Raw genomic sequence first — 9,287 nt, 5'->3', positions numbered from 1 at the left:
GGCAAGGTGTGTGGGTGAACTCCTCCCAAAGTACAGGAAGGAAGACCTCTGCCTTGGTCTGAGGGCCCTTCTCCAGCTATGTGAGATGTTCTCAAGGCTGGTGAAAGGGAGAGGGGTGCCCATATTGCTGCATACCTTGTGGGTGTCTTGGTGGGATTTTGGGTGCTGGGAGGTTGGTGTTTGTGTCTGCAGCAAGGGTGATGAGAGGACTGAATTAGCATGGTCTCTCAAAGTTTATATATCACTTGGAAGTAGAAAACTTCTACTGGGCTTGGACAGCATTCATCTCTGAAGTAGCTGCTGGAGAGTATGAGTAAGAGCATAACTAGTTCAGAAGGGGGATAAGAGCATTTTACAGGCAGATGTTCAAATGATCTTCCAGTGACATAAGGAACCGTGATGTTTCTTTAAATCTACAGGTAGTAATTTCAACTGAGGGTATGGATTAAATATTTTATTGTTTTGTACTTAACAAATCATCTATGTTTTCTTCTATATTTTGAATTTTTAATTCAATAGCTTTTTGTTACTGTTGTTGCTGTTGTTCATTTTTTCTTTTACTGCAGGTCTCATTTCATTAATTGTTCAGTATAAATACAAGACAACCAGCACAACTTCACCAAGGGCAAGTCATTCCTGAACAACCTGGTGGCCTTCTATGATGGTGTACCTGCATCAACATACAAGGGAAGAACCACTGATATCCTCTACCTGGACTTCTGTAAGACCTTTGATGTGGTTCCTCATAACATTGTTCTTTCCAAATTGGAAAGGTATAGATTTGAGATGAGGAACTTGTTGAAAGATCATACACAGAGAGTGGTGGTCAATGACTCAATGTCCAGATGGAGATCAGTAACAAATGGTGTCCCTCGGGGGTCAGTACTGGGACCAATGCTCTTTAATAACTTCATCAATGACATTGACGGTGGATTGAGTGCACCCTCAGCAAGTCTGAGGATGACTCCAAGCTATGTGTTGCAGTTGACGTACCTGAGGAACAATATGTCATAAAGAGAAATCTAGGCAGGCTTGAGCAGTGTGCCCAACAGAAGTTCATGAAGTTCAACAAACCTAAGTGCAATCTCTTGCACCTGGGTTGAGGCAATGCCCACTATCAATACAACCTGGTTCTGTGCTTCTGTTTTTTTGTAACATAAATGTAAGGATGAAGCACAGCCCTGATGAAAAGGACTTGGGGATACTGGTGGATGGCAACATGGACATGAGCCAGCCGTGTGCCCTCACAGCCCAGAAAGCCAAACATATCCTGGGCTGACTCAAAAGAAGTATGGCCAGCAGGGCGAGGGAGGTGATTCTGTCCCTCTATTCTGTGCTAGTGAGACCTCACCTGGAGTACTGCATCCAGATGTGGAGTCCTCAGTACAGGAGAGACGTGGACCTATTGGAGCACATCCAGATGAGGGCCACAAAAGATTATGCAGAGGATGGAACATCCCTCCTATGAGGACAGGCTGAGAGAGCTGGTGCTGTTCAGCCTTGAGAAGAGAAGACTCTGGGTAGACCTGGTAGTGTCCTTCAGTACCTAAGGGGGGGGTCTATAAGAAGGAAGGTGACAGACTCTTCAACAGGGTCTCTTGTGACAGGACAAAAGGAAACGATTTCAAACTAAAAGAGGGGAGTTTTAGATTGGACATGAGGAAGAGCTTTTTTACAGTCAGGGTGATGAGGCACTGGCACAAGTTGCCCAGAGATGACGTGGAAGCCCTCTCCTTGAAGGCATTGAAGGTGAGGCTGTACAGGGCTCTGAGCATCCTGTTGAGCTGTAGGTGTCTCTGTTGATTGCTGGAGGGTTGGACTACATGATCTTTAAAGGTCCCTTCCAACTCAAAGAATTCAATTCCCCCCCCCCCCCCACCACCAGAATTGTTTTCTTGTTTGGTGAAACATAAGTTTCAGTGAATATCTCTGGCACTGCTGAATTCTACTGAATACCTATGCTGTATTTATTTGATTTTAAAAGTTGTGGCGGGAAAAGAGATTATTTTACTGATTACATGTCTTCTAGATATTAATATTCTACAAGATGAAGGAACATTTTCCTCTTATGGCATTTGGTGCCAATGCCATTCCCACACATCTCTTCATTGATTCAAAACAGTTGTGTGATACTATATTCCCAGTCTTAGCCATACAATCTGAGTTTAGAAACATGGAGCTAAAAGAAGGTTGGCCTCATTTTCATTGTTCCAACAGCATGAAAAGGACTGTAAATTGTGAATGAGAAAATTTCACTTTCATCTCTTTGACACAGACAAAATTCGTTAGGAAACTTAATTTATAAAGAAGTAGTATAAGTAGCTTATATCCGCTGTTCCATTTGCTGCTGACTGTTCAAAGTCACAAGTTCCACCAGTGCTTTACTGAAAGACTGTGCATACTTGGATAAAGCCTATTCAGTAAGTGAACATCTCCCAGCATGGTTTCTCAATGACCATGATTTGTGCTGAACAACAAATGAGCTATTTCATTAAGCTCGTTGTCAGTGATCTTCTGATGAAATGGTAATGGTAATTACTGCTAATGCAGCATATCACGTTGATACTTGGTAGGGCCACAGTCTGTTAAGTGGCCGAAGGATTATCTTAGTCTTCAGCTGTATTTGGGAAAAAAAAAAAAAAAAAAAAAAGGAAAATCTAAAAGAATTCTTTTTGGCTTCTGAAAGATCTTGAATATTTGAGAATGTTGAGGATGCAGAGATTTCTGCACTGATACTTTCAGGAAAGAATGAACTCTTGTATAACCAATGAATGTACAGATGTTATAGTTATGATATATACTGGAGAGTTTGGCTATACAGTTATTATACCAAAACAGAGTAGATAGAACACTTACCCATATCCTGGGCTCTCTATGAAACTCCAGAAGAGGGGATCTCCAGAAGAGATCCTTCCCTGCTGATAGCCAGCTCTTAAATGCATCCAGAGTGGTGCAGCCAGGCTCCACCCCTTCCGGCAGCACAGGAGAATTGCCTTCACCTGTGCTCCCGTGGTTGACTCAGTGCTCGCCTCAGGTGATCAATCAGAGGTTCAGGCTGTGACTCAGCAGTTCCCATACAACTCTAAAGTAGCACATGCTGAAAAAGCATTTGTGTATGCATCAAAGTTCCATGAAGGTACAAACAGAGCGCAGCCAAGACTGTGCAGAGAGGGGTCTCTTGAGGTGGAACTCACTGATTGTACCACTGGGGCTGCTGCTGCTACCAAGGGGAGAGTACGTGTACAGCAATGTGTGCTTGGGCAACTGCAGTCCTCCTGATCAGAAAATCCATAGGACACTTGGCCAGAAAACATATATCACCTGCCCACCTTTCTTCTCTTTCTCCCTCTCTTTCCCTTTCAAAGCCTATCTTTCTTTCATTTCTTTTTCTTTCCTCCCTCCCTCTCTCTCTCCGTCCTTCTCTCCCTTCTTGGGGCCAACTTTGTGATGCTGGGTTGCATAAATCCCATGGGGAGATGTGCTGTGGGCTCACTCAAGGATGTGGATGTGCCTGGCATTCACCTGCTTGAAATAAAAAATAAACATAGGAAAAGAAAATAAAGAAAAAAATACATTGAGTTGAACAAAATCAAAACGTTTTTTGCCCAACTGGGTACTTTTGTTTGAAGAATAACTACAGATGAGTAAGGTAAGCCTGTAGAGATAGTCTTCGGGACAGCTTTACGTTCCTTGGAAACAAAGATTTTCAGGCATGTTTGTAAAGCTTTTGGAGTCAGCCTTCACTCTGCAAGTCCATCCAGAGACACCTAGGAGGGGATGACTCACAAGAAGAATCACTGACACTTACTTCACTGGCAGCTCTAAGGATAGGAGAGAACAGCACAATTCAACTGTGTTGGATGAAACAGAATATTTTTATATCCTATTATAGGTGAGAAAGTATGACAAGCTTGTAGAAAGCTGCCCAGAGAATCTCTGCAGGCTGTATTTTGCCATGCAGCTCCACTGAAGTAAATAGTGAGTTTGAAGACAGGAGAGATCTGACATGTGAGAGTGTCTGAGCATCACTGACTGATGTTCCAAAGCACAGGGCAACCTCTGGTCTCCAGAGGGAATGAGGAAGCAGTTCCTCTGCCCCATGGATGCATTTTTCTCTTTACCACTGAATGTTGATTTCTCTGTGATCTGTAAGAGGCTTAATAACTAACTCTTAATAATTTTATTTTTCATCAAGCCTTACATTCATAAGAGAGGAAGCCATTCCTTGGAAAGGAAAAGCTCAAATGCTGCTCACACTGCTTCACCCACCTGTACTCTCCAGTCTCCTTCACCACACTGCAGGGAGAGTTTCTAGCATTAAATGGTTCATTAAGTGGGAGATATGGGCTCCCTTCCAGTGAAAAGAGAGGACATACAGTACCAAGCAAATCCAGTATTTTTTGTGTAGACAAGGTCTAGGTGACATGTTACAGGGGAAATAAAATACAGTGCAACTCATTTAAGACATTCTGCTCACCAGAAATTGAGGTTTTGAAAAACTCTCAAGCAACTTAGTACACCTGCAAAATAATATGAATCTTTTCTCTGTGTTCGAAACTAGGGCGAATTATACCCACGTGTATACTGAAAAGTCTTTGCAGGTGGGTGTGCTAGTTCAGCTTTTGACTGCTGAATCTTGGATACTGAATTAATGGTTTTGAGATTTAGTAACTCACAGCTGTAGTTTTCTTATCTTTCACACCGTTTTACCTTGTGAAGCAGAAGCAACCAGGCAGCAGAATTTAAAACAAGCTCACGCAGGATGTTACTGTTTGTTGTACCTCATTTTGCCAGAAAGGCAACTAAAATGAAAATCACTAATTTCCTAAAGAATAAAACATGCACTAGTAAAATAATAAAAATAACAAAAATACCAATAAATTGTTAATCAATTTCTGTCAATCTCAAATCAAGTAATGCTGTTACTCCTAAAATATATGACCTTCTCATATTTTTTGTGTGTGTTTCACAGTATTTACCAGAAAATTCTTGTGCAAAAACTTGGTTGAGCAGTAGGGAATTATACGATGACTGCTGCAAGATAGCTTTTGTTAGTTATATTAATTGCTGTTTAACATTTATGAAATGTGGGATGCATAGCTTTTCTGTCCATGTTTCCCAGTGTAATTTTTTTTTTCCTTTTTTGATTAATCCGTGTATATTCCCTGAACAATGTCCACATACTAGGTAGCAACAAGTATAAAACCCATCTTGAGGTACTGGATTATTTCCTACCATTTAAAATTCACTCCTTTCATGTTTTCTTGTCGCTTTAGATCTCCTACTGTTCAGCTGCAGTGCCTGCTAACAGTGAAACCATCTGTTTCCTGACTTGAAGTACAGTCGCAAGTAAAGGAAGCTTTTGCACATTGCCAATGCCATCATGGCATACACGCTCCTGCCCTGGTGCAGGCTCTGGAAGACATCTGTTTCACATGCAGTTTGCCTCTGTGCCATCCATTTGGTTATATTTGAGATTTGTATGCATTACCAGTATAGCTCACATGCTGGAAACAACACTCATGTCAGATTTCATAAAAGAATTGAATCTGAAATGCTGAGATGTGGCAGCTTCACTTCAAAAGTATGTATATATATCTGTATGCCTTTTATATGAAGTTTTTGCTCCCAGTTTTCTAGGAAGTAATACCTTTCACTTTTACTTCATTAAATTTCCTTCCTACTTATCTGTCTATACACACTTCTTGAATTCCTAAAAACATGTGCCATTGTAATAATTCAGTCTGATTCATGGCTTCATGGTTTCTTTCCTTTCAAACTTTTCTGTTTATTTGGTTTAGTGAGAAGTACTGGTGGTAGGAGGACAGCTGGACTAGATAATCCGAGAGGTCTTTTCCAAACTTAATATTCTATGATTGCATGATTCTATGTGTGACTGGCATATATGTATTTCATTTGATTTTTATTATTCAGGGTTAATACAGTCCTGAAGCCTTTTGCTGATCTGATCAGAATATGCTGAGTTTCTCCCTTTTTACCTGCATTTGTATGTAGTTTTGTACAATACAGTGCTGAATGAAAGTCTATGATGTCCCCATTTGGCCACTGCTCTCTTTTGAGTATCTTTATTATGCATTTCCCAGGGAAACTTCACTAACTTGCATCTCCGCATGAGAATCAAATGACTGAATGCTCTTCACTGGTGAGTAAATGAACTGATATAAGTAAAGAAAAGGAAAGATAAAGAATCATAAAATGCACTTCATCTAACTGAGTTTTGCATCTGTATTCTTCCAGCGTATGGTAGGATGGGACATGGATTTCAGAAAATGCAATAGAAATAACAGTTGTAGTAGTACACTGTGGCTTCCACTGTTCAGTCTTTCCTAAGAGCTGGAGAGAGATGACCATATCGCCTGTGGAGCGTAAGATGTATCTGAGCAAACCTGGGCTACTGGTAAGATTCAGCTGTGCAGAAACCTGACTCAAGGATCACTTGAAAAGGGAAAGAAATGTATCTGATTCTTTTTCTTTTTAAAAAATAATATATAAAGGAGGTCTAATGGAAACTTTTAAAAGAAAATGTTTCTTTTTGGACTTTATTTAGGCTGTAAATTCAAAATTCAGGCCTATCTTAACTCAGATAACTCCTTTTTAGCTGGAAAATTCATAGCACTGTCATATAAGAAGTACCAGTGGTGCCTGATTATTTGACAGAAAGAGTTATCTGTACTACACTGTTAAACATTTTTTCTTTGCTTGGCTTTTTTGCTAACAGTTACTGAAGGTGAGTGCATTAGAAACACCTGGGTGTAGCAATGATCTTTGTTAAGATTCACCACTTTCTGCCCTTTTAAGTTTTGTGTCCTGCTAACAAACTGAAACCTCTTTCCAGGAGAGCCAGAGAGGCTGAAGCTTCTTGCTTCTCTGTGTGGGTTGAGGATGAAAGAGACGAATGAGAAGTAAGGTAAAAGGCAGCTTTTTTTCCACACATTGTGTTTTAGAAAAGTCATTTCTGATGCAGAGTAGCTTGAAAAGAACAAGGTGTTAGTATTGATTCAAATGTAAAACAGTGTATTTTTAATTTCCTGTGAATATTTCTCCAAAGAAAATTGAGAATAAGATGGAGAATACAGTAAAACTGTGTTTGTTGCAGTTCTGATATTCAGATAGTGAGACAGACTTAACTCAGGGAACTGTTCTATGTGTTTTCAGTAGTGGCTTTTTCCAGTAAAAATGTCAGTTTTATAACACAGTCATGATTTCAAAACACAGCAATGCAATATTCTGGCTGAAATGAAAGACAGACTACGCATTTTATGTCTGTATGTTTTCAAGCCTTAACAGTAAAGCTGCTTGTTAGTCTTTTTTTAGAACTTTGGAAATGAAACCATGCTAATGATGTCAGAAAGAAAAAAGAGTGATGCCTCAGGAAAAGACAGATTCTTTAGTTTCTTTCTAAAGAAAAATGGAGTTCTTTCCAATAGCCAGTTTTTAGTTCCACTGCAGATTTCTGGTGTGGATGCAGGATGATCCTAGCAGCTAAGATGGATCAGTGCAGGAGTATGCCTGGCACTTAAACAACAATATTTTTATTTTTATTATTAGAGTTCTCCCACTAATAGACAAATCAATTATTGTTTATATAAAGTCACTATGTCTAATCACTCACAGTAGTCTAACATGATGATTATCTAAGATCCCTGAAGCAATCATTCTACCTTCATTCTCAGATTGGAATGACTAATGTGCGTTTGTAAGTATGGGGTAAATTAATAATTTTTTTTTTTTTTCCTAGTAAAAGACCTTGATGTATTGCTTTTCTTTTGGGCTGTGATTTATTCAAAAGGAAGCTTCATCCTACAAAGAGCAAACAGCTGTTTGGGTGATGAAACTGCTATATGTATACAGAGTGTTTTGATAGCCAGTCTCTTGATTCTAGAGGTGAGATATGTACTTTCCAGAGGCAGTGAGTATCAGATTTCTGATTCATTCTCCAAGCAACCATTTTTAGATAATGCAATGACCTAAATAAAAGATTCAGCCTTTGGGGCATGAGTGGCAATGAGGCCAGTTTCACACGGCATTTAAGTATTAATCTAGTATATTAGCAGTCATTTTCCTGGTCAAATGAGAAGATTGCACAACGACAGTTTGAGGCCTAAACCAGGGAGACTGATACTATTTTTAAATTCTCTGGGAGGACACTGCAGTTGCGAACGTGCCACCTGAGTCTTTTGAAACTTGTGTACATACATTAGCTTAAGTCTGTAAGTTCATTTCTGGCCCTAACAAGGGAGGACGTTTCAAGTCTCTACACAACACTGAGCTGCGGGAGGCCACAAAGGACATATCTGTGTCCGCTGGGTGAGAGACTGAGTGTGGTGCTGATGAACAGAACTGTATGTTAAAATATCAGGCAGTCCTTGTGCCTGCTGCTTAATGACTGATATTTTTCTCCTGTGTAGCACTTTCCAAATGAAGAGTGGGAGTGGGCCACTGCCCTAATTGTGGCACGTGTGAGCAGGCTGTGAGATTGCCCTCCCCAGACACTGCTTCCAAAGGCTTGGAAATGAGCAGCACTTGCAGTCACAGTGATGTGGATCTTGGTATCAGACTGAGGATTATTCTCATGTATTTTTCAAACCTCAAACATGCTCTTCCCTGTCAGAGATGTTTGCTTTTTCATTAGCTTATGCAAAATACCTTGTGACAGTTAAAACAAACATCCATTTAAAGCTTTTAAACAGTACTTTTTCTATCCTACTAAATCATTCAGAAATTTAATTACATTTCATCACTGGCTCAAATATGCAATACTTCTTATCTAGCTGCTATAACCCAACAAGAGAGAGCTGAGATTTTGAAAAGAAGCAGTGAAAAGAAGTCACATGCAGCTAAAGTAGATATGTGTTCTTGGATGGAAACAGTGTAATATTTTTCATCCTGGTCTTAAGAAGCGATGGTTTGGGTTTATTCAGAATGGAAGATTCCCTTCTCCAAGCTGCGCAGACAAGAAGACCTTTAGTGTGTGGAGAGAGACTGTGACATTAACCTGCAAGTGTGCCTAACTTGTGTCTAGGACTAAGAAGGGAGCTTACACAGGGACTTTCTCACTGAAGGTACAGTCACTTTCTGAACAGAAATTTAAGTGGAAGTATTATAAACTCCAGCTGCTTGCAGATATCACAGAAAGCTACAGCAAAGTTTAAAGATCTATTCAAAGAGATCCTTGCTGCTCCACCAGAGGAAGATAAAAAGAAAGAAAAGCACAATTCAGCTTGAGACAAAAATTCTTGAAGATTGTTATACATTGAATTCGATGG

At 39.9% G+C, this 9,287-nt stretch overlaps 1 long non-coding RNA gene across 1 annotated transcript; it reads left to right on the top strand.

Moving 5' to 3' along the window:
• Nucleotides 1-6,859: 6,859 nt before the first annotated feature.
• Nucleotides 6,860-8,622, top strand: LOC122177061. The gene is made up of 3 exons (XR_006177923.1): nucleotides 6,860-6,928; nucleotides 7,760-7,905; nucleotides 8,430-8,622. It is a non-coding gene; the product is annotated as an uncharacterized LOC122177061 (long non-coding RNA).
• The last annotated feature ends 665 nt before the right edge of the window (nucleotides 8,623-9,287 follow it).

Source organism: Lagopus leucura, unplaced genomic scaffold (genome assembly GCF_019238085.1).
Source record: "Lagopus leucura isolate 7727_CA_CO unplaced genomic scaffold, USGS_WTPT01 Super-Scaffold_810, whole genome shotgun sequence".
In the NCBI taxonomy this organism is placed as follows: Eukaryota; Metazoa; Chordata; class Aves; order Galliformes; family Phasianidae; genus Lagopus; species Lagopus leucura.
Note: the sequence above shows the minus strand (reverse complement) of the source record. Positions and strands in the feature narration are given on the sequence as shown.